Source organism: Globicephala melas, chromosome 8, assembly GCF_963455315.2.
Source record: "Globicephala melas chromosome 8, mGloMel1.2, whole genome shotgun sequence".
Classification (NCBI taxonomy): domain Eukaryota; kingdom Metazoa; phylum Chordata; class Mammalia; order Artiodactyla; family Delphinidae; genus Globicephala; species Globicephala melas.
The window spans coordinates 28,815,250-28,842,216 of NC_083321.1; the positions used below are offsets into that span (position 1 = coordinate 28,815,250).

At 37.7% G+C, this 26,967-nt stretch overlaps 1 pseudogene; it reads right to left on the minus strand.

Annotated features, from left to right (window-relative positions):
* Positions 1–260: 260 nt before the first annotated feature.
* LOC132597733 (hypoxia-inducible factor 1-alpha inhibitor-like) overlaps positions 261–26,967 on the minus strand; it is a 187,855-nt pseudogene continuing 161,148 nt past the window's right edge.

A 26,967-nucleotide genomic window follows, 5' to 3' on the forward strand; every position in this document is an offset into this window, starting at 1 on the left:
GCAGATTTATTTTAGCCAGTACAGTGGTCATTTTTTTAAATTAAACCACCATTTACTAATGAAGAGAGTCACATAAAAGTCTCTCATTCAGCTTCTCTAAAAAACTCTGATGATCCATCAACAGGGGCTCTAATACCTGTATGTTGACCATGAGGTGGAGCTGAGTAGCAACTGCCCTTACCAGAAGGTTCATATAAATAAGGCAACATCTTAAAAGTAGGTGTCATAGGTGAGGAGGAACTTAGAAGCAGGAGGATCAATTAGAGTTTGTTAAAGAGATGGCACTGGGGAGGAGCCTTAAGATTTGGATTTGGGAGAACCAAACCAACCTGTGGGGGCCTTGATCGGGACTGGGAGCTGTGGGCTGGAGGGCAGGTGCGCAGCACGGCGGTTGGGTCCGAGAGGAAGCCTAGACCGACAGGTAGAAAACAAGGTTTACTTCCTCGTAGGTGCTCGGTGGCTCCAGGGGAGTCTCTCTGGGTTTCCCTCACTGGAGAGGTAGCTCCCGTCGCCCACTGTGCAGAGCAGAGCCCACCGACCTCAGGACGCACTCCTGCCCAGTCTGGGCAACATGAAGTGCAGGCAGTTGTTAAATCGTATGCTATTTACACACCATGAGGCTGACAGGATCTCAGTGCTCCATCCAGGTGTCAGGCCTGTGCCTGAGTGGGACACTCAGTGGGAGTGTCCGAGTTCAGGAGACTGGTCCACCAGAGACCTCCCGGCTGCACATAATATCAAATGGTGAAAGCTCTCCCAGAGATCTCCATCTCAACGCTAAGACCCAGCTTCACTCAACGACCAGCAAGCTACAGTGCTGGACACCCTATGCCAAACAACTAGCAAGACACGAACACAAACCCACCATTAGCAGAAAGGTTGCCTAAAATCATAAGGTCACAGACACTACAAAATACACCACCGGATGTAGTCCTACCCACCAAAAAGACAAGATCCAGCCTCATCCAGCAGAACACAGGCACCAGTCCCCTCCACATGAAGCCTACAAAACCCACTGAACCAACCGTAGCCACTGGGGGCAGACAACAAAAACAATGGGAACTATGAACCTGCAGCCTGCGAAAAAGAGACCCCAAACACAGTAAGTTAAGCAAAATGAGGAGACAGAGAAAAACACAGCAGATGAAGGAGCAAGGTAAAAACCCACCAGACCAAACAAATGAAGAGGAAATAGGCAATCTACCTGAAAAAGAACTCAGAGTAATGATAGTAAAGATGATCCAAAATCTTGGAAACAGAATGGAGAAAATACAAGAAACATTTAACAAGGACCTAGAAAAACTAAAGAGCAAAAAAAAATTATGAACAACAAAATAAATGAAAATAAAAATTCTCAAGAAGGAATCAATAGCAGAATACCTGGGGCAGAAGAATGGATAAGTGACCTGTAAGATAAAATAGTGGAAATAACTACCACAGAGCAGAATAAAGAAAACCAAATGAAAAGAATTGAGGACAGTTTCAGAGACCTCTGGGACAACATTAAATGCATCAACGTTCGAATTATAGGGGTCCCAGAAGAAGAAGAGAAAAAGAAAGGGACTGAGAAAATATTTGAAGAGATTATAGTAGAGAACTTCCCTAATATGGGAAAGGAAATAGTCAATCAAGTCCAGGAAGTGCAGAGCGTCCCATACAAGATAAATCCAAGGAGAAACATGCCAAGACACATATTAATCAAACTATAGAGAACAGCTGATCTTTCAGAAGAAGCTCTGCAAGCCAGAAAGGAGTGGCAGGACATATTTAAAGTGATGAAAGGGAAAAACCTACAACCAATATTACTCTACCCAGCAGGATCTCATTCAGATTCAACGGAGAAATTAAACCCCTTACTAACAAGCAAAAACTAAGAGAATTCAGCACCACCAAACCAGCTTTACAACAAATGCTACAGGAACTTCTCTAGGCAGGAAACACAAGAGAAGGAAAAGACCTAACAATAACGAACCCAAAACAATTAAGAAAATGGTAATAGGAAAATGCATACCGATGACTACCTTAAATGTAAATGGATTAAATGCTTCCACCAAAAGACAGAGACGTGCTGATTGGATACAAAAACAAAACCCGTATATATGCTGTCTACAAGAGACCCACTTCAGACCTAGGGACACATACAGACTGAAAGTGAGGGGATGGAGAAAGATATTCTATGCAAATGGAAATCAAAAGAAAGCTGGAGTAGCAATTCTCATATCACACAAAATAGACTTTAAAATAAAGACTATTACAAGAGACAAAGAAGGACACTACATAATGATAAAGGAATCAATCCAAGAAGAAGATTACCAATTGTAAATATTTATGCACCCAACATAGGAGCACCTCAATACATAAGGCAAATACTAACAGCCATAAATGGGGAAATTCACAGTAACATGATCATAGTAGGGGACTTTAACACCCCACTTTCACCAACGGACAGATAACCCAAAATGCAAATAAATAAGTAAACACAAGCTTTAAATGATACATCAAACAATATGGGCTTCATTGATATTTATAGGGCATTCCACGCAAAAAGAACAGAATACACTTTCTTCTCAAGTGTTCATGGAACATTTTCCAGGATACATATCAAGCCTTGGTAAATTAAAAAAAACTGAAATCGTATCAAGTATTTTTTCCGACCACAATGCTATGAGACTAGAATCAATTACAGGAAAAGACCTGTAAAAAATACAAACACATGGAGGCTAAACAATACACTACTAAATAACCAAGAGATCACTGAAGAAATCAAAGAGAAATCAAAAAATGCCTAACAACAAAAGACAATGAAAACACAACGACCCAAAACCTATGGGATGCAGCAAAAGCAGTTCTAAGAGGGAAGTTTATAGCAATACAATCCTACCTCAAGAAACAAGAAAAATCTCAAATAAAAAACTAAACCTTAGACCTAAAGCAATTAGAGAAAGAAGAACAAAAGAAACCCCAAAGTTAGCAGAAGGAAAGAAATCATAAAGATCAGATCAGAAAGAAATGAAAAAGAAATGAAGGAAATGATAGCAAAGATCAATAAAACTAAAAGCTGGTTCTTTGAGAAAATAAACAAAATTAATAAACCATTAGCCAGACTCATCAAGAAAAACAGGCAGAAGACTCAAATCAATAGAATTAGAAATGAAAAAGGAGAAGTAACAACTGACACTGCAGAAATACAAAGAATCATGAGAGATTACTACAAGCAACTCTATGCCAATAAAATGGACAAACTAGAAGAAATGGACAATTTATTAGAAAAGCACAACTTCTGAGACTGAACCAGGAAGAAGTAGAAAATATAAACAGACCAATCACAAGCACTGAAATTGAGACTGTAATTAAAAAATCTTCCAACAAACAAAAGCCCAGGACCAGATGGCTTCTCAGGTGAATTCTATCAAACATTTAGAGAAGAGCTAACACCTATCCTTTTCAAAAGCTTCCAAAATATAGCAGATGGAGGAATACTCCCAAACTCATTCTATGAGGTCACCATCACCATGATACCAAAACAAGAAAAAGATGTCACAAAGAAAGAAAACTACAGGACAATATCACTGATGATCATAGATGCAAAAATCCTCAACAAAATACTAGCAAACAGAATCCAACAGCACATTAAACGCATCATACACCATGATCAACTGGGGTTTATCCCAGGCATGCAAGGATACCTCAGTATACTCAAATCAATCACTGTGATATACCATATTAACAAACTGAAGGGGAAAAACCATATGATCATCTCAATAGTTGCAGAAAAAGCTTTTGACAAAATTCAACACCCATTTATGATAAAAACCCTCCAGAAAGTAGACATAGAGGGAACTTACCTCAACATAATAAAGGCCATTTATGACAAACCCACAGACAACGTCATTCTTAATGGTGAAAAACAGAAACCATTTCCTCTAAGATCAGGAACAGGACAAGGTTGTCCACTCTCACCACTATTATTCAACACAGTTTTGGAAGTTTTAGCCACAGCAATCAGAGAAGAAAAAGAAATAAAAGGAATCCAAATCGGAAGAGAAGAAGTAAAGTTGTCACTGTTTGCAGATGACATGATACTATACACAGAAAATCCTAAAGATGCTACCAGAAAACTACTAGAGCTAATCAATGAATTTGGTAAAGTAGCAGGATACAAAATTAACGTACAGAAATCTCTTGCATTCCTATACATTAATGATGAAAAATCTGAAAGAGAAATTAAGGAAACACTCCCATTTACCACTGCGACAAAAAGAATAAAATACCTAGGAATAAACCTAGCTAAGGAGACAAAAGACCTGTATGCAGAAAACTACAAGACACTGATGAAAGAAATTAAAGATGATTCAAACAGATGGAGAGATATACCATGTTTTTGGATTGGAAGAATCAACATTGTGAAAATGATTATACTACCCAAAGCAATCTACAGATTCAACGTAATCCCTATCAAACTACCAATGGCATTTTTCACAGAACTAGAACAAAAAAATTCACAATTTGTATGGAAACACAAAAGACCCCGAATAGCCAAAGCAATCTTGATAACGAAAAACAGAGCTGGAGGAATCATGCGCCCTGACTTCAGACTATACTACAAAGCTACAGTAATCAAGACAGTATGGTACTGGCACAAAAACAGAAATATACGTCAATGCAAAACAGGATAGAAAGCCCAGAGATAAATCCACGCACAAATGGTCACCTTATCTTTGATAAAGGAGGCATAAATATACAGTGGAGAAAAGACAGTGTCTTCAATAAGTGGTGCTGGGAAAACTGTACAGCTACATGTAAAAGAAGGAAATTAGAACACTCCCTAACATCATACACAAAAATAAACTCAAAATGGATTAAAGACCTAAATGTAAGGCCAGACACTATAAAACTCTTAGAGGAATACAAAGGTGGAACACTCTATGACCTAAATCATAGCAAGATTCTTTTTGACCCACCTCCTAGAGAAATGGAAATAAAAACAAAAATAAGCAAATGGGATCTAATGAAACTTCAAAGCTTTTGCACAGCAAAGGAAACCATAAACAAGACAAAAAGACAACCCTCAGAATGGGAGAAAATATTTGCAAATGAAGCAACTGACAAAGGATTAATCTCCAAAATTTACAAGCAGCTCATAGAGCTCAATATCAAAAACAGAAACAATCCAATCCAAAAATGGGCAGAAGACCTAATTAGATATTTCTCCAAAGATATACAGATTGCCAACAAGCACTTGAAAGTATACTCAATGTCACTAATCATTAGAGAAATGCAAGTCAAAACTACAATGAGGTATCACCACACACCAGTTAGAAAGGCCATCATCAAAAAAATCGACAAACAATAAATGCTAGAGAGGGTGTCGAGAAAAGGGAACCCTCTTGCACTTCTGGTGGGAATGTACATTGATACAGCCACTATGTTGAACAGTATGGAGGGTCCTTAAAAAACTAAAAATAGAATTACCATATGACCCAGCAATCCCACTACTGGGCATTTAACCTGAGAAAACCATAATTCAAAATAAGTCATGTACCACAATGTTCATTGCAGCACTATTTACAATAGCCAGGACATGGAAGCAACTTACGTGTCCATCGACAGATGAATGGATAAAGAAGATGTGGCACATATATAAAATGGAATATTACTCAGCCATAAAATGAAACAAAATTGAGTTATTTGTAATGAGGTGGATGGACCTAGAGTCTGTCATACAAAGTGAAGTTAGTCAGAAAGAGAAAAACAAATACCGTATGCTAACACATATATATGGAATCTGAAAAAAAAAAAAAAAAGGTTTTGAAGAACCTAGGGGCAGGGCAGGAATAAAGACACAGACGTAGAGAACAGACTTGAGGACACAGGGAGGGGGAAGGGTAAGCTGGGAAGAAGTGAGAGAGTGTCATTGACATATATACACTACCAAATGTAAAATAGTTAGTGAGAAGCAGCTGCAAGATGTTAATTAAAAAAAAAGAAACCTGGCAAAAACCCAATAATTTAAAAAATCATTGACAGGAGAATAGGTATGTCAGTTGTGGAATCAGTCCCTATTCATCTCCCACCTCTTATGATACCTTCGCACAAAATCCAAGAATCTCCCTTTTGGATAGACAATTACAAAAAGGCTTTCCTCCTCTGACTTAATGAGCTGTTGCTTGGACTTCAGGAGCAGTAGCTTGGGCTGGATTTCAGTGTCTACTCCTGTTGGCTGTCTGTGCCTGACAACTTCACATATTTATAATGGAATTCCTCAACTGAATGAAAACAAACTATAGTCACATGTAGCAAGATGAACAGATCTTAACAATATGTTATTATTGAAAAAGTGTACTTTAGCATATTTTGAAATACATTATTTTTTAAAAATCTAAAAACATGACAAGTACATTTAGGGGCATGTACTTAGTAAAACTACAGGGAAAAGAAAGAGGTTTATTAAACAGAAAATGTAGAAATCATCACCTCTACAAGGAGAATAGATATGAGCTGAGGACCACAGAAAACTTCCCCACTATTGGTAATTGCTTTAGTTTTAAGTCTCGTTGTAAGTTACAATTATGTTTCAAGCTTTACCTCTATACCACATGTAGTCTTGAATGTATCAAATATTCAACTGATTTTTTAAAAAACCCATAAGAAAAATCATAAGAATAGTCCTAAATATCATAAAATAGAGAAATCTGAAGAGACAGAATCAATAAAGGAGACCTAACATCCAACCCAAAGGGATTTCACAGATAAAGAAAAGAGAAATGGAAAAGAGAAACTAATACAAAAAAAAAAAAAAAAGGGAAGAAAAATTCCCACTGTCGAACAACAACAAAAAAGAGAACTACAAATTCAAAGCATCAGAACACATAGATTGCTGAGATAGGCAAACATAAAACAGCTTAACCCCATTACTGTGAAAATTTTAGTACACCGTAAATAAAGAGAAGCTACTAAAAATTTACAGAAGGAAAAGGGGGAAGAGGTGAAGATTACATGTAATGGAGAGAGAATCAGATTAGCATTGAAATTCTCATTAGCAAAACTGAATTCTATGTGATTAAAGAGTTCTGAGAGAAAAGGGTTTTGATTTGGAAACTTCTATATAGTCTGACTTTCAATCAAGTTGTGGGCAACATAAAATTATTTATCTACAATTCACTCATTTTATTTTTACTTGAAGATACATTTAAGCAAATTAAAATGAATGTCTATACCATGAAGTATAAGGGACCAAAAAGGAACAGTTCCAAATTAGGAAAGGAAGAGCAGGCACTGCACTAGGATGGACAACTCTCCACCTATTACTATTTGATCTTTCCCTCTCTTCTCCTTAGGTGACATGCTCTGGCTACACTCTCATAGCACACTGCAATTTTCCTTTATAGTAGTGAGCATAGTTTATAAATTCTTAAAATGAATAAAAGTTACAGAGTTACATATAAATTTATGACTGAAATTTTAATAACGTGTCTGTCTCTTGGACTAGCTACCAAGCTCCACGAAGTAAGGATCTTATTGCCTGTAGTTTTTGCCATAACATTTTTAATGCTTAGCCTAGAATTGAGCAATAATAAACATTCAAAAACATTCTAAATAAATGAATGAATGCCTACAAGCTTGTTCATAAAAACTCCTTTCAACCAAGCCTCATCCTCAAATTTCTGCTAGTTCATTTTTTTACCTCCACTGCTTATATTCTGGAAATAGATATAAGCTGTGGGTATGAATGAGGTCATATTGACATCTCTACTTCCTTCTTCCAGTGTTAATGAGTTATAAAATGTATTCTTTGCATATCCCCAGTCCTTTCTGTCCAGTCTCAATTTAGTCAACTATACCACCACCCACCCAACATCTTAACTTCCTTACTCTCAGCAATGAAGTTATTTTTACTCCCTGTCCCTAAACCTGTTTTCTGAGTTTACTCGTGAACTCCACAGTAGACACTTTTTGACCATCCATGCCACCTGCTCTTGGCCCATGTTTAACTTAAGTTTCAGTTGGATGTACAGCATTCCATCACTCTCATGACATTTTGCCTCAGGTGGACACCAAGTCTCCTGTCTCTCTGCTTCCTGACTCACGGCTTTTTCTGAAATTGTGTCTGCTGCTCAGTCCCCACCCAGAAATTCTGGAGAGCTAAAATCCCCCAGGGCAACCTTCAAAGCACTGGCAGTGGTAGCCCTCACCTGCCAGGCCTTTGTTGAGAAAATTTTGAGGTGCTTGCTGCTTGCTTCCTCAGAGGGCCCTGCAGCACCGTGTTCCAGTGGGCAGAGCAATAACCTACTTTATTGACTCCTCTTTTCCTGTTACAATACTGTCTGTACCTTCTCCCTGGCTTTCTGGGATCACCTCCCAATTATCTACCTGTAACTCAAGTCCTTATCTTAAGATTTGGCTCAGAGGAATCTAAAGATGAACTCCTAATCAACAATTCCAGTGAACAGATTTCTGTCATCTTGTTACTTTTACAAGATTTGACCTCAGTGACCCATTTCTTCTATACAATTTTCTTACCTTGACTTTTCTGACAATGTGCTTGTGATCTGTTCCTACTTTGCAGATCCCTCTTTTGTTGGTTTCTAGTCTTTGTTTAAGGTAAAGAACTCTTGCATCTGTTCTTAGCCTCCTTGCTTCACGTTGCATGAACTCTTCCTGCATAATATCCACTCTCATGGGCTCAACAGTTCTCTCTCCATATATTGATGATTATCATATCTACTTCCACAGTTCACATCTCCCTAGAGTTACAGACACATATTTTCATTGCCTATTATATATCCTCACTTAGATATGCCCAAAGACACCTTACTACTCATATGCCTATAACTCTATTATTTTTTCCTTACTCCGAATGCACCAGTTCTCTTTTTATATGTTTTTGAGTCAATGTCCTCCCATCATCCATATTCTTACCATCCCTGCCATTCTTGTTTTTTTCTTCTTCCTCATTTCCCATACAAATCAACTCTATAAATTCCATATGCTTCCTGGGTGTGTGTCTGTAATCTATAACATTCTTACTGTCTCCTGGCTAAGGCCTTCATCATCTCTTACCTGTACTATTCCAACAGCAATCCACTAGTCCTACTGTTCAACCCACTTTCATCAGAACTGTCTTTCTAAAACCAAAATATCATCATGAAAAATTTCTGCTTCAAATTACTGCATCCTGCATTAGCGTTTTTTTCATTTTTTAAACTAATTCCCTATCCAGGAATCAGGAATCTAAGGAAATGATGCCGACAGATAATATTTTATGACTGGTATAAATGAGGTTTGAGGAGGGACAAAATGTAATGCCTAAATGGTGATCCGAAGAAACAAGCAGTAGCAGGCACCTAGGACTTTAGGCAGAAAGATGATACCTAAAGGCAAACTTTTATTCCTGAGTGAGCTATTTTTAACACAGCTGTCTCTAAGAAATAGGATTTGTAAAGGTATCTAATAAATTCTACATATTTTAAAACATTAAAATTATACCAATATAGTTTCCATGTTCCTGGATGATTTAGCAAGTGATACTTGCAATTTACTCCTTACTATCATAGAATTTTTCAAGAGCAGATTATGCAACTGTATAATGATGAACCAGTAGAGTCAAGACTGTAACTTTTCTTGCTTCCTCTGTACTGTAAACAGATTTGTTTGAAATACTTTCAGTCCTTTTTTTTATGCAGCCCATTTCTGATCACTACTCAAGGAAGGTAGTTAAAATAGGCCATTGACAGAGTGATAATACTTATTTTTACAACAATGATCTTTGGTAGGTGATAAAATGCTACTTCCCTTGTCAAAAGAAAGGGCAGCTGCCTACAAAACAACAGTGATCTTCTAAGGTGTGAGCAAAAGAAAATGTATTGTGCAATAAATCTATGAAGCAAGGAATTATTTTAGGACTACTGGGTGACATCAGATGTGGTCTCTTGAAGGTCAACAACTTCGTGATCTATGTTATTAAAAATTTCAAGGAGTACTGCAATATCTTAATCTGAAATTTATGTAAATTATTTTGTTGGTCTTTACAATTAAATTAAAATAGATCCATATTTATTGCTCCTCATTTTTGGAAGTTCCAGAATTGACAATAGGATATAATTGAGAGAATCTGAAGACAATGGCCATCATTATCTAAGATTCCCCACTGACTACAAGATAAAATTCAGATTTCTCATAATGGCAAGCAAAGATGTTCACAAACTGGCAGCTAACTACCTTTCCAGGTTCACCTCCAGCACCCTCAACGCCCCACTGGGCAGAGTATCCTGCCAACACACACCAGAAGTCCAGCAAACCCAGAACATTATAAGGCCCCTTTGCATCAACGTGCTACTACACTGATGTCTTATCATTGTACATTTTGTGATGGAAAACTTCTATTCACTCTTCAAAGTACAAGAAACACATAATTTCTTTTGTGAGCTCTTCTCAATGATTTTCCAGGAAGCATACAACCTGGTACATATCTACCTTTGATACAGACATTACCATATAACTCAGACATGATCATGTATTCAGACTTTCCATTTCTCTTTGGATTAGCTTCACCACCCCAGAAATGATTTTCAAGCCCCTCCCTAGACTAAACCACCCTCATTCTGACCACCCACTGGAATTTCTTTCAGTTCTTTGAATGTGCTATGCTGGTTCTTGATGTTCACTTACCTTAACTTACTCACCCCCACAGGGCTCAGCATAAAATTAAACATGACCAGAAGTTTCCCTTGATCTCTGAACTAGGTTAGGTCAACTTGCTTCCAAATTTCCGAAGGTCCTTTCAGTCTCTATTACAACATTCTTCATTTATAATTGCATGTTGGCTTTCTCCAACAGGCTGTAAACTCCATGAGAACAGAAATGATATTTCTTTTATCTCTTATCTGCTATATGCCTAATAGCTGGTATGTTGCCTGGCACATTAGAGGTGGTTTATAAATATTATTTGAATAAACAAATGAATATTAAGTTCACTACTTCACTGCACTGTAAATACCTTTCAATCAGGCACTTGGCTTTCACGAGTCCATGAATCTACTTATTTAACCCTCCAGCCATTCAACATTTATTGAGAATCGACTATGTGCCCAGCACCATCATACTCACCAGGAATGCACAAGACCATGAGACAGAGCTCTGGTACTGAAGAAACTTACAGACTGGGTAGGTGAGGGTGTAAAGAAATGTGCTGCTTAGATAGAATGATTCATTTAAGGGCAGGTTCTTGGTCTAAGCCTGGCCACTGTGTATCTTCTCCCACAGTGACTGCATCAGGAATGGACACGTGACACAAATGGCTTTGATCAGAGTAAATCCATGAAGCTGTGTAAGAGCTACCAGAAAGAAACTCTCTCCCTCTGCATGCTGGTCCTGAACTTGGCAAGTCTAGTGATGCAGCCAGTCCTGTTACGCGCTCATGAGACTGAGGGGATAAAGCAAATGAGGAAGAGCAGAACTAAGAGAGAGAGAAAGACTATTTGAGCCCCCAAACACCGATGTATTTGATTTACTCCTGAGTATTTCAGTTATGTGAGTCAAGTTTCCTCTCATTTATGTAGTTGTTGTTTATTGCATTCAGTCAGTGTGAGTAAGGTGCTGTGTCACATGCAGTGGAATTTCTTGCTAATACATGGGATCACAGAACTGGCTCTTAAAAGTCGAAGAGCAGATGGGACCAGGAGAAGATGGCGGAAGAGTAAGATGCGGAGATCACTTTCCTCCCCACAGATATATCAGAAATACATCTACACGTGGAACTGCTCCTATAGAACACCCCCTGAACGCTGGCAGAAGACCTCAGACCTCCCAAAAGGCAAGAAACTCTCCACGTACCTGGGTAGGGCAAAAGAAAAAAACAGAGACAAAGAATAGGGACGGGACCTGCACCTCTGGGAGAGAGCTGTGAAGGAGGAAAGGTTTCCACACACTAAGAAGCCCCTGCGCGGGCGGAGACTGCGGGTGGCGGAGGTGGGGAGCTTCGGAGCCGCGGAGGAGAGCGCAGCCACAGGGCTGTGGAGGGCAAAGCAGGGAGATTCCCGCACAGAGGATCGGTGCCGACCAGCACTCACCAGCCCAAGAGGCTTATCTGCTCACCCGCTGGGGCGGGCAGAGCTGAGAGCTGAGGCTCGGGCTTCGGTCGGAGCACAGGGAGAGGACTGGGGCTGGCGGTGTGAACACAGCCTGCAGGGGGTCAGTGCGCCACGGCTAGCCGGGAGGGAGTCCGGGGAAAAGTCTGGAGCTGCCATGAGGAAAGAGACTTTTTCTTCCCTCTTTGTTTCCTGGTGCACGAGGAAAGCGGATTAAGAGCGCTGCTTAAAGGAGCTCCAGAGACGGGCGCGAGCCGCGGCTATCAGCGTGGACCCCAGAGACGGGCATGAGACGCTAAGGCTGCTGCTGCCGCCACCAAGAAGCCTGTGTGTGAGCACAGGTCACTATCCACACCCCCCTTCTGGGGAGCCTGTGCAGCCCAACACTGCCAGGGTCCCGTGATCCAGGGACAACTTCCCCAGGAGAACGCACAGCACGCCTCAGGCTGGCGCAATGTCACGCCGCCCTCTGCCGCCACAGGCTCGCCCGGCATCCGTACCCCTCCCTCCCCCCGGCCTGAGTGAGCCAGAGCCCCCGAATCAGCTGCTCCTTTAACCCTGTTCTGAGCGGAAACAGATGCCCTCAGGTGACCTACACACAGGGGCGGGTCCAAATCCAAAGCTGAACCCCGGGAGCTGTGCGAACAAAGAAGAGAAAGGGAAATTTCTCCCAGCAGCCTCAGGAGCAGTGGATTAAAGCTCCACAATCAACTTGATGTACCTGCATCTGTGGAATACCTGAATAGACAACGAATCATCCCAAATTGAGGAGATGGACTTTGGGAGCAAGATATATTATTTTTTCCCCTTTTCCTCTTTTTGTGAGTGTGTATGTGTATGCTTCTGTGAGAGATTTTTTCTGTATAACTTTGCTTTCTCCATTTGTCCTAGGATTCTGTCCATCCATTCTTCTTTTTTTACTTTTTAAAATTTTTTTCATAATAATTATTTTTATTTTAATAATAACTTTATTTTACTTTATTTTGTCCTCTTTCTTTCTATCTTTCCTCCCTTTTATTCTGAGCCCTGTGGATGAAAGGCTCTTGGTTCTCCAGCCAGGAGTCAGTGTTGTGCCTCTGAGGTGGGACAGCCAACTTCAGGACACTGGTCCACAAGAGACCTCCCAGCTCCCCATAATATCAGACAGCGAAAATCTCCCAGAGACCTCCACCTCAACACCAACACCCAGCTTCACTCAACGACCAGCAGGCTACAGTGCTGGACACCCTATGCCAAACAACTAGCAAGCCAGGAACACAGACCCATCCATTAGCAAGAGGCTGCCTAAAATCATTATAAGGCCACAGACACCCCAAAACACACCACCAGACATGGACCTGCCCACCAGAAAGGCAAGATCCAGCCTCATCCACCAGAACACAGGCATCAGTCCCCTCCACCAGGAAGCCTACACAACCCACTGAATCAACCTTAGCCACTGGGGACAGACACCAAAAACATCGGGAACTACGAACCTGCAGCCTGCGAAAAGTAGACCCCAAACACAGTAAGAGAAGCAGAATGAGAAGACAGAAAAACACACAGCAGATGAAGGAGCAAGGTAAAAGCCCACCAGACCTAAAAAATGAAGAGGAAATAGGGAGTCTACCTGAAAAAGAATTCAGAATAATGATAGTAAAGATGATCCAAAATCTTCGAAATAGAATAGAGAAAATGCAAGAAACATTTAACAAGGACCTAGAAGAACTAAAGAGCAAACAAGCAATGATGAACAACACACAATAAATGAAATTAAAAATACTCTAGAAGGGATCAATACCAGAATAACTGAGGCAGAAGAACGGATAAGTGACCTGGAAGATAAAATAATGGAAATAACTACTGCAGAGCAGAATAAAGATAAAACAATGAAAAGAACAGAGGACAGCCTCAGAGACCTCTGGGACAATATTAAATGCACCAACATTCAAATTATAGGGGTTCCAGAAGAAGAAGAGAAAAAGAAAGGGACTGAGAAAATATTTGAAGAGATTATAGTAGAAAACTTCCCTAATATGGGAAAGGAAATAGTTAATCAAGTCCAAGAAGCACAGAGAGTCCCATAGAGGATAAATCCAAGGAGAAACATGCCAAGACACATATTAATCAAACTATTAAAAATTAAATACAAAGAAAACATATTAAAAGCAGCAAGGGAAAAACAACAAATAACACACAAGGGAATCCCATAAGGTTAAGAGCTGATCTTTCAGCAGAAACTCTGCAAGCCAGAAGAGAGTGGCAGGACATATTTAAAGTGATGAAGGAGAAAAACCTACAACCAAGAGTACTCTACCCAGCAAGGATCTCATTCAGATTTGATGGAAAAATTAAAACCTTTACAGACAAGCAAAAGCTGAGAGAGTTCAGCACCACCAAACCAGCTTTACAACAAATGCTAAAGGAACTTCTCTAGGCAAGAAACACAAGAGAAGGAAAAGACTTACAATAATAAACCCAAAACAAAATGAAGAAAATGGTAATAGGAACATTCATATCGATTACATTACCTTAAATGTAAATGGATTAAATGCTCCCACCAAAAGACACAGACTGGCTGAATGGATACAAAAAAAAAGACCCATACATATGCTGTCTACAAGAGACTCACTTCAGACCAAGACACACATACAGACTGAAAGTGAGGGGATGGAAAAAGATATTCCTTGCAAGTGGAAATCAAAAGAAAGCTGGAGTAGCAAGTCTCATATCAGACAAAATAGACTTTAAAATAAAGACTATTACAAGAGACAAAGAAGGACACTACATAATGATCAAGGGATCGATCCAAGAAGATTACCAATTGTAAATATTTATGCACCCAACATAGGAGCACCTCAATACATAAGGCAAATACTAACAGCCATAAAAGGTGAAATCCACACTAACACATTCATAGTAGGGGACTTTAACACCCCACTTTCACCAATGGACAGATCATCCAAAATGAAAATAAATAAGGAAACACAAGCTTTAAATGATACATTAAACAAGATGGACTTAATTCATATTTATAGGACATTCCATCCAAAAACAATAGAATACACATTTTTCTCAAGTGCTCATGGAACATTCTCCAGGATATATCATATCTTGGGTCACAAATCAAGCCTTGGTAAATTTAAAAAAACTGAAATTGTATCAAGTATATTTTCCAACCACAATGCTATGAAACTAGATATCAATTACAGGAAAAGATCTGTAAAAAATACAAACACATGGAGGCTAAACAATACACTATTTAATAACCAAGAGATCACTGAAGAAATCAAAGAGGAAATCAAAAAATACCTAGAAACAAATGACAATGAAAACACGACGACCCAAAACCTATGGGATGCAGCAAAAGCAGTTCTAAGAGGGAAGTTTATAGCAATACAATCCTACCTTAAGAAACAGGAAACATCTTGAATAACCAACCTAACCTTTCACCTAAAGCAATTACAGAAAGAAGAACAAAAGAACCCCAAAGTTAGCAGAATGGAAGAAAACATAAAGGTCAGATCAGAAATAAATGAAAAAGAAATGAAGGAAATGATAGCAAAGATCAATAAAACTAGGAGCTGGTTCTTTGAGAAGATAAATAAAATTGATAAACCATTAGTCAGACTCATCAAGAAAAACAGGCAGAAGACTCAAATCAATAGAATTAGAAATGAAAAAGGAGAAGTAACAACTGACACTGCAGAAATACAAAGGATCATGAGAGATTACTACAAGCGACCCTATGCCAATAAAATGGACAAACTAGAAGAAATGGACAAATTCTTAGAAATGCACAACCTGCGGAGACTGAACCAGGAAGAAGTAGAAAATATGAACAGACCAATCACAAGCACTGAAATTGAAACTATGATTAAAAATCTTCCAACAAACAAAAGCCCAGGACCAGATGGCTTTACAGGCGAATTCTATCAAACATTTAGAGAAGAACTAACACCTATCCTTCTCAAACTCTTCCAAAATATAGCAGAGGCAGGAACACTCCCAAACTCATTCTATAAGGCCACCATCACTCTGATACCAAAACCAGACAAAGATGTCACAAAGAAAGAAAACTACAGGCCAATATCACTGATGAACATAGATGCAAAAATTCTCTACAAAATACTAGCAAACAGAATCCAACAGCACATTAAAAGGATCATACACAATGATCAAGTGTGGTTTATTCCAGGAATGGAAGGATTCTTCAATATATGCAAATCAATCAACATGATACACCATATTAACAAATTGAAGGGGAAAAACCATATGATCATCTCAATAGATGCAGAAAAAGCTTTCGACAAAATTCAACACCCATTTATGATAAAAACCCTGCAGAAAGTAGGCATAGAGGGAACGTTCCTCAACATAATAAAGGCCATATATAACAAACCCACAGCCAACATCATCCTCAATGGTGAAAAACTGAAACCATTTCCACTAAGATCAGGAACAAGACAAGGTTGCCCACTCTCACCACTATTATTCAACATAGCTTTGGAAGTTTTAGTCACAGCAATCAGAGAAGAAAAAGAAATAAAACTGGAAATCCAAATTGGAAAAGAAGAAGTAAGCTGTCACTGTTTGCAAATGACATGATACTATAGAGAATCCTAAAGATGCTACCAGAAAACTACTAGAGCTAATCAATGAATTTGGTAAAGTAGCAGTATACAAAGTTAATGCACAGAAATATCTTGCATTTCTACACACTAATGACGAAAAATCTAAAAGAGAAATTAAGGAAACACTCCCATTTACCACTGCGACAAAAAGAATAAAATACCTAGGAATAAACCTACCTAAGGACACAAAAGACCTGTATGCAGAAAATTATAAGACACTGATGAAAGAAATTAAAGATGATACAAATAGATGGAGAGATATACCATGTTCTTGGATTGGAAGAATCAACATTGTGAAAATGGCTCTAGTACCAAAAGCAATCTACAGATTCAATGCAATCCCTATCAAACTACCACTGGCATTTTTCACAGAACTAGAACAAAAAATTTCACAATTTGTATGGAAACACAAAAGACTCCGAATAGCCAAAGCAATCTTGAGAACGAAAATGGAGCTGGAGGAATCAGGTTCCCTGACTTCCGACTATACTACAAAGCAACAGTAATCAAGACAATGTGGTACTGGCACATAAAGAGAAATATAGATCAATGGAACAGGATAGAAAGCCCAGCGATAAACCCATGCACATATGGTCACCTTATCTTTGATAAAGGAGGCAAAAATATACAGTGGAGGAAAGACAGTGTCTTCAATAAGTGGTTCTGGGAAAACTGGACAGCTACATGTAAAAGAAGGAAATTTGAACACTCCCTAACACCATACACAAAAATAAACTCAAAATGGATTAAAGACCTAAATGTAAGGGCAGACACTATCAAACTCTTAGAGGAAAACATAGGCAGAACACTCTATGACATAAATCACAGCAATATCCTTTGTGACCCACCTCCTAGAGAAATGGAAATGAAAAGAAAAATAAACAAATGGGATCTAATGAAACCTAAAAGTTTTGCACAGCAAAGGAAACCATAAACAGGACGAAAAGACAACCCTCAGAATGGGAGAAAATATTTACAAATGAAGCAACTGACAAAGAATTAATCTCCAAAATTTACAAGCAGCTCATGCAGCTCAATATCAAAAAAACAAACAGCCCAATCCAAAAATGGGCAGAAGACCTAAATAGACATTTCTCAAAAGAAGATATACAGATTGCCAGCAAACACATGAAATAATGCTCAACATCAGTAATCATTAGAGAACTGCAAATCAAAACTACAATGAGGAGCTTCCCTGGTGGCGCACTGGTTGACAGTCCGCCTGCCGATGCAGGGGACATGGGTTCGTGCCCCAGTACGGGAAGATCCCTCGTGCTGCGGAGCAGCTGGGCCCGTAAGCCATGGCCACTGAGCCTGTGCGTCTGGAGCCTGTGCTCCGCAATGGAAGGGGCCGCAGCAGTGAGAGGCCCAAGTACCACAAACACACAAAAAAAATACAATGAGATATCATCTCACACCAGTCAGAATGGCCATCAACAAAAAATCTAGAAACAATAAATGCTGGAGAGGGTGTGGAGAAAAGGGAACACTCTTGCACTGCTGGCGGGAATGTAAATTGATATTGCCACTATGGAGAACAGGATGGAGGTTCCTTAAAAAACTACAAATAGAATTACCATATGACCCAGCAATCCCACTACTGGGCATATACCCTGAGAAAACCATAATTCTAAAAGAGTCATGTACCAAAATGTTCATTGCAGCTCTATTTACAATAGCCAGGACATGGAAGCAACCTAAGTGTCCATCGACAGATGAATGGATAAAGAAGATGTGGCACATATATACAATGGAATATTACTCAGCCATAAAAAGAAATGAAATTGAGTTATTTGTAGTGAGGTGGATGGACCTAGAGTCTGTCATACAGAGTGAAGTAAATCAGAAAGAGAAAAACAAATACCGTATGCTAACACATATATATGGAATCTAAAAAAGAAAATAAACGAGAAAAAAAATGGTCATGAAGAACCTAGGGGCAAGACGGGAATAAAGACACATACCTACTAGAGAATGGACTTGAGGACATGGGGACGGGGAAGAGTAAGCTGTGACAAAGTGAGAGAGTGGCATGGACATATATACACTACCAAACGTAAAATAGCTAGCTAGTGGGAAGCAGCCGCATAGCACAGGGAGATCAGCTCAGTGCTTTGTGACCACCTAGAAGGGTGGGATGCGGGGGGTGTGAGAGAGGGCGACGCAAGAGGGAAGAGATATGGGAACATATGTATATGTATAACTGATTCACTTTGTTATAAAGAAGAAACTAACACACCATTGTAAAGCAATTATACTCCAATAAAGATGTTAAAAGAAAAAAAAAAGTTGAAGAGCAGTTTGCCGGGAGGAAAATAATGCTATTAATAGTAATGATACTATGTTAGCTCTTATTCTGTCCTAGCACTGTTTTACTATTTTAAGTGATTTGAATATTTAACGAATAGTATGTGCAAAAACTCAGAGGTATAAAAGATAATGATGCATTTGAGATATGTAGTGACTAGCACAGTGTCTTTAATAGGATATTTACTGGGAAAAGGAGGGGCTCAAAAAGCAGAGATGAAAATGAAGTATACTGCATCAGTCAGATTGCAAATTCCATATGCTATGCTAACAGCAACTCTGAGTCCATTTCTATTGAATAAAAACATACTAATGTAGTCCATCAAGCCAATCAGAATTTCTCAAAAGTGGAGATCTTAAAAAATAAAACTGAATTGCATCATTTCACCTCATAAAAAAAATCTCCAAATGGTGTGTTATAGCAGGATTCCAGAGAGGTTAAGTGAGTTGTTCTAGGTAAAATTAGGCAACTAAATATGAACTAAATTAAAGTGGAATTCTCAGTTGCAAATCTGGAACTCTTTCCACAATACCCCATGTACCGACCAGTGTTATTAAAGTCTCCACAGACAAAACAGCATAATGTTAAAGATGTACAGACTTCAGTGCTCAGTAGAATTGGTTCTCTTCTCAGTTCTATGACCCCCAGCAAGTGGCTTAACTTTACGATTGTACATCTCTTTTTCTTACAGGGTTATTTTGAAAATTAAATGAGAAAATGTTTAGCCCAATACCAAAAATGTGCAAAGTTAGTTCTTACCTAGTAAGGAATACATAAATATTTTACAGTAATAATACAACTCTCCTTTTCCACTTATATAGAAGTGATGAGGATATAATACCTTTTCAGCAATACCTAAGTATAAGTCCATTTTGCCCTAGAATGTGATCATGTTTTCCTTGTTAGAATTTGTTTGAGGGTTGAGATAAGAGGGCTGAGATAAGTACTAGGGACTAGAAAGTACATTAGATAATGTGGTTTTCCCTATGTAGAAAGAAATGCAAAGTTGTATCTCATTAAATTCACTTGCGAGCTAGAGAAATATGATCATGATAAAATATGAATTAATACTTGCTATATGCAAGAAATTGGATGCAAGTGCTATAAAAATAGGGTTGTCTGTTGATTCTAACGAGACCATCTCCACAGGTTCTTTTGTTTCCCCCAGGTAATGTGGCCACCTGTGATTCTCAAACCTCTCAATCAGAGGCTTGTTTGAAGTAATGAATCAGATATGCATGGATCAATTTCAAGAACCAGATGAGGGAAAAGCAAATTGGTTAATACCATGTTGGTGTGAGCCTGCCAAGTGGCAGGCCAGCAGCTGTCCACAGAGAACAGAAAGGCTGCAGACGTAGAAAGTGGCAGAGTAACTAATAGCTGATGTGCATTTACACAGTTGATTGTTCCCTGGCCCCAAGGCCTATAGTTATTCTCCTTATAGAGAAGCTATCTTTGGACTGTAAACTTTGCTCCAGTGAAGTGATGGGATATAAGGAGCTTTCTCTGCTGGGATGGCCATTAGCTTACTTCACTTCAACTTCGGTCCATCCATTTCATCTGGCTTGTGTTTTGGGACCTGACGGAAAAGTGAAGAAATAGAGCTATTTAAAGATCTGGAAGTGCTAGTTGAAGAAGAATATTAAGCTGTTGTGCAAGGATCTGAGCAAATAATAATGAATCTGCAGGTAACCTGGAAGAGAGAAACATTGGGCTTCTTACAGGATGGCCAAAGATTAGGCCTTGGATACTCTAGAAGGCTGCTATAAGCCCAGGTAGATTTAAAAACTGAAGAGTGAGATAAGAAGAGAGAAAGAGGAAAAATGATATAGAAAACTGAAGGGAAAGGAAAAGTCAGACACATCATAAATTGATGCATTTACTCAACAGATATTTTTGAAGACTCATTATGTGTAAGTCTCTAAATTAGGCGTTTGTGGGAGAAAGCCAATTAAAATCCCTACTTTTAAGAAATTCAAACTCTAGATGGCAAGAGAGCTAGGAAAACTGTTAAGTTCAATACAAAATGATACGGGACCAAGGCAGAAACAGCAAGGAACAGATTATTATTGGGAGTACTAGGACGTGAAGGAAACAAAGAATAAAATTACCAGAAAATCTAAATTAAAGAAGTTCAAGAGAAAGAAAATTTGATAACTTGGGAATGACAGTATGCAAGGTGCATGTTTTTTCAATAGATACTGTAACAGGTTTTGTTTGTTTTTAGTTTTAGTGTGAAAAGATGCACACTCAGGCAATAGATCAAAGTCAGAACTTCTTTTAACTACAGTTTATTTTTAAATGTAAAGCTGAAATGCATCCAAATATCACTTAATTACCAGATTTTCAAACGGTGCCTTATCATAGCATTTCTGCTTACATTATATCAGAAAACATGTGTCACAAGGAAGAGCCAGCAATGATGCATTGTTTTAAAGGCTGCAATTCAGAGAGGAAAACTAACTTTTGCTACTAGCACAAACCTGTCGTAATTTATGAATCAAGAAATGAGGTATAATCCAATATCTATGACAAATGTAACCACATACCTGAGCCATAAGAAAAAGTCATTTCAAACTATTTAAACTTTTGAATGGCCATAGTAATTTGTCCCTGGGGTGACTTAGAGGGGGCAGTGGTGAGTAAAGAGAAAAGGATAATAGGAATAAGTCTATGGAGCTAATGATATTTTGTTATCTTCTGGCTCTGCGTTATTAGGACCTATGTTGTCTTATCTTGGCTTGAACTGAAATCATTAAGATCGAAAATATTTATTTTGGAAAGGAAAAAATATCTATAAAAGTTTAGTTTTTAACACCAGCTCAGAGAAACCTTTAGCCAATGTCATATTCATATTTTTGAATTGCTGTCAAGTGAGTCAGCAGCACCTGCCTTAAAGCAAGGGTCAGGACAGAGGTCAGCTTGAAAGGATAATTTTATGTAAGAAGAAAGATAGTAAGCCTGATAAAAATTAGAAATTTTTAAGGTTTAAATTTTAACACTGGTGCAAACCACCTGACATAAGATAAAAATAGGGCTTAAGAGGATACGATAAATCTATGTAGGAAGAGATATATTTTCCAAAAAGTTGCACTGGTAAGTTGGAGGTGAGCTGGGAGTGTTTGGATATCTTTCAGAGGTTCTACATTATGGACAATGGATAAAGCATCCTGATTTGCCCCAAGCACACTCTGTAGGGAGATCTGGGAATACAGAATCTCTCTGGGAAGAGCTGTAACTGAATAAACTGTTGCCAGGTTGATGCCCCAAGTGATACGAGAATTTTACAAGTGCTTTCACAGTTTACTTTTTGAAACCTGGGACTCTATTTCTGGAACACAACAGCATAGTAGTTAAGAACTCAGGTTCTGAACTCAGAAAAACCTGAGTTAGAGGCTAAGTCCTGGCAGTTTCTCACATGAAAAGTGGTGACAGCGCTGTTGGGAACTTTCTATGAACTAAAATGGACAAAACACAACACATATCCGGTCCAAATCCCTTGATTTAATATGAGTTTTTCTATTTATTCTTATAATAATAATAGAAATAATGATATTTGAATCCAGTGGATTCCAGGTCATGTTTTGCTTTGGGAGATATGGGTATTTCCATATTTCCATAGTACACTGTATTGGATATCATAACAGTATAAACCGGATAAGAATTTTATCATATTACATTGATATAGGTGCTTAGTAGGGAATTTGGTTTAAAGAAAAGAGAGTCATAATGCAAAACAATGACAAATAGTGTTTCAGAGCTTATTAAGTGATTTCATATCTATAATTACACTTCATCTGGAGAAATATTCCACTGATAAAGAAACTGAAGTTCAAATAGTTGAAGTTAATTACCCAAGGCCACACAGCCAGGGCAGAGTAGAGTTGAGATCAAACCCAAGCTTTCTAAGTACAGGTAAACTATCCCTTATTTGCTAATTCGTTTAACAGCTATCCTATCAGTTAACTTCTGCTCTATTAACAAATCACCTCAAAACTTAAGGCTTAAAGGCACAAACATTTATTTTTTCTCATGATTGTGGGTTGGCTTGATATTCTTATGGTCTGGGAAATTTTGACTAGGGCTGGATGATTTTGGATGGCCTCACTCACAAGTTGGTTGGTGCAGAAGGTCTAAGCTGAGATGACTCCTCTCTGCTCCATCATCCAGCAGGCTAGCCTGGGCTGCTTTTCCCCATGGCAGTCTCATGGAGCCAGAGCGAGAAGTTAGCAAGTCCCAAACACAGGTAATTTTCATACCTCTGTTTGTACCATATTTTCCACTGTTCCATTGGCTAAAACAGGTCATATGGCCAAGTCCAGAGCCCCTGGGTACTGGAAAGCATGGAGAAATTAAAGTACTTGTAGTAAACTTGACAACACTGAATATTCCTTAACTCTGTGTGGTTGAGTCTAGGTGATTTTTATTTATTTTTTTACTTTCCTCTATTTTCCAAATTTTTCAAAATGATCATTTATTACTTTTATAATAATAAAATAGACATTTCTTAAATTATTTAGAGAAATGATCCATTTGCTAACGAACCACAAGTCCTGGCTGTGAGCTCATTTCTTTTGAAATGGGAATTAGACTCCTACCTAACCCACAATAGATAATGTTACTGTTAGTTCTTCTAGGGGATTGCTTTCGTCATTCTCATCTTACTGCTCTACAGACTCTTCCAGTGTCATGAGAAATGATCAGTTCCTATTCATCCTCCACTTCTCAGCTTAAACAACACTTGCTCCTGGAAGCATTCCTTGACTGCCCAAACATGGATCATATGCCCTTCTTGTTTTGTGAGTACCTCAAATTTCCTCTACCATACAATTTATATTATTATATTATATTCTTCAGTTAAGTTTTCCATATTTCCCCCATTAGATTACGAAATTAAACTGAAGTTAAGGGCCATATTGGTCTTCTTCATCCTGTTCATTGTGCTATCCCCATTCCCTAGCACAATGCTTGGCACATACATATGAGACATTCAGTAACTATTCTTTAATTTGCTCACTAAAATATACTCTTGAACAGCTGGTACAATGGAAAGGAAATGACAATAAGCCATATAAAAATATTTTGTTTCTAAATGCATTGTATGCTTTGGAGAACATTTTACTTCTTAGCTACATTGATGTAGGCTATTGTTAAATTAGAATTCAACACGTGATATTAAGAACCCATGACCCAACACATTCAGAGTGATCAAGCCTAGAAATGAAGACTATGTGAAGACAGGTAGGTAACTCGTAGTATTGACTGCAGAAGGCATGATTTCCCAGAAAACTCTAGAAAACAAATACATCTTCTCAAGTATTGTGTTCTTCAATTTTTAAAGGGGCAAACCCAATTAGTTTACAGGCATCTATCTTCTATTCATTTATGTCAAAGACAAGAGTAGAATTTTCCAGATAGCTTTATCCAAGAGATAATTCCAAAATTAATAATTCTAAAATTAAATTAAATTATACATACCTATATAAACTTACATATTAAATATATCTATTTATATGAATCTCCATATCCTAACAATGAAAATACCTTAAAGAAACATAAATATAGTTTTTAAGTTACCAAGAAACCAGAGGCTTTAAAACCATTTACTAACACAGAGTTAATCTGAAACAGTTGTGAAGCATTATAGATGCTTTTATTTAAGGAAAAGTTTTTAGTAGGTCACTGTTTCATAAGAGATGGAGAATTATGTGCTAGTAACAGTATTTTTTTCCACAAAGGAATTAATAAATTAAATTGAAAATTCTGTCCAAAAAAGTTTGCCTCTGGTGAATGTTTCTATCAAATTATAATGTAATTAAATCCATGGGCTTTGGAGTAAGGGTAAACTTCGGAGTGCTCAATCTCAGTCTCATTTTTTCTAATTTGCATAATACCTTATAAAGATATAGGATATCATTCCTTTACTCAGCTAGTGTTTATTGAGTGTCCATTATTTAATAGACATTATCTAGTAATGAAAAAGATACACATGGGCTACTATACTAAGCTTACCATTGAATGGAGATTTTATTAGTGAAAATGTGTGACAAAGCAGTTAGCATAGTACTTTGCACATAATAAACATTCTGTAAATGTTAATCATTATTAGTGCTGCTATTCCTTCTCAAAGAAGTAATAGAGCACGTTATCATAGACTAAAGGAAGATAGAGGTGGGTGTCAATTTAGTTGCATTCATATGTATATAAACACATGTGTTCACACACACAAATATTTATACATAAGCATGCCAAGGATTCTGTAATCTCCACTACGATTCTTCACTTTAAAGGTATAAAATCCAATACAGTGTTTTTCTTAATACAGAGGCTTAGGATTCAAACTAATTTAATAATGATTTTAAATGAAGTTGGAATAGTCAATGACTCATAGGTCAGAAGTGGGTGGCAGGTGACAGAGGGGAAGGTCTCCAACAGAAAAGAGACTCAGTACAACTTTCCCATTCAAAATGCGATGAGGTATTATTTTTTTCTGTTATTTGAACCTATGGTTGATGTGTAAGTCACATTTTCCCACATTTCTATCCATGAAACTACTTATGTTTAGAGAATTTCTGAAAAGAAAACTTGTCAAGCACCCCCAAAACCAACAAAACCAAAGGTTAAGTCAATTTTTAAAAGAGTCTTAATCATAATCTTTATGTTTAAAGATTTTTAAAGAATCTGGTGCTGCCTCTTGCTTTATCAAGAATTGCGTAACTTTTATAACATAGCTTAACAGTCAAGATTCTGTGTTATAAAGAATGTAGTCATTTTGTCTTAATCTTAAATGTTTGTTGAATGTCCTTAGTAATTTGGAGTTATACAGAGCAAACCAAAAATTTATTTTAAAATCTGTACAATATTAAATCATAGATATTCATAGTTTTTCTCTGCTTTAATTGGGATTATGTTCATGTCTGAGCAAGAGTTCTCTCAGCTATGATTTCACTACAGAAGCGCTGGGTTGTCTTCCCATATTTAACTTAACTATTGTAAATTGTATGAAATGTATTTAAGGTACACAAATTATTATTTATCCCAATAATATAGCTAAGACTAATAACTTACTTTGAGAGTCTTCAGAGTCTGAATAATAATAATATTAATAAACAGTAGAATAAACCTTCTGGTTTAGTCTGAATATATTGAACGAAAGTCCTACTTGTTTCTAAGCAAATATCATACATTAACAACGTAAGTATGGCTGGTATGCTAGGTCAACCAACATGAAATTATATAAAATGTAGATGGGACCAACTGTGAAATATCTTTGTCACTCCTTTAATAAGGTCAAGGATGGAGAATTAAATGGGTGAGTAATATTATTGTCCCTCTTATATCAGCATAATACATCTATTTCATATAAAATCATTGAAGGTAAATGCTCAATAAATTCGGTATTACTAAAGCTATTTTTGGCAATTTGGTTATTCAGATATGATACTGTAGATATTTCAAAAAGAAATAAAAACCAAATATAAATGTGAGTGGGTTTAGTATAAATCTACCCTGTGAAGTGGTACCCATAATAGATAGCATTCACTATGACTAAGAAGAAAAGTCTGTATATTAATTAAACAGCCAAGATGAATGGTGGCCATAGTATGTGGCCCTCAGTTGACGAGATCCTATAGGTGACTCAGAGCTAGTATATTTATTTTTCAATATATACTGAGCACTTGCTAAATGACATGCATAGTGCTAAGCACTGAGTGAGTATACAGTAGGAAACATAGTAACGAAGTCCTTATGCACTATGAGTCTGATGAGTAAACAGGAAATTGAAATTTAATGAGATATGTACTATAGCACAGGAAATGCAGGTTTACATTGGGGAAGATGAGTAAGTAAAATCTAGAAATCAGGAAGAGCTTGGTGTACAGTTGAAAAGTTCAGATAGAAAATGTGAGAACACAAATTTATCTGGGGCAGAGGTTAGAATTTAGTGTTTAAAGAGAAA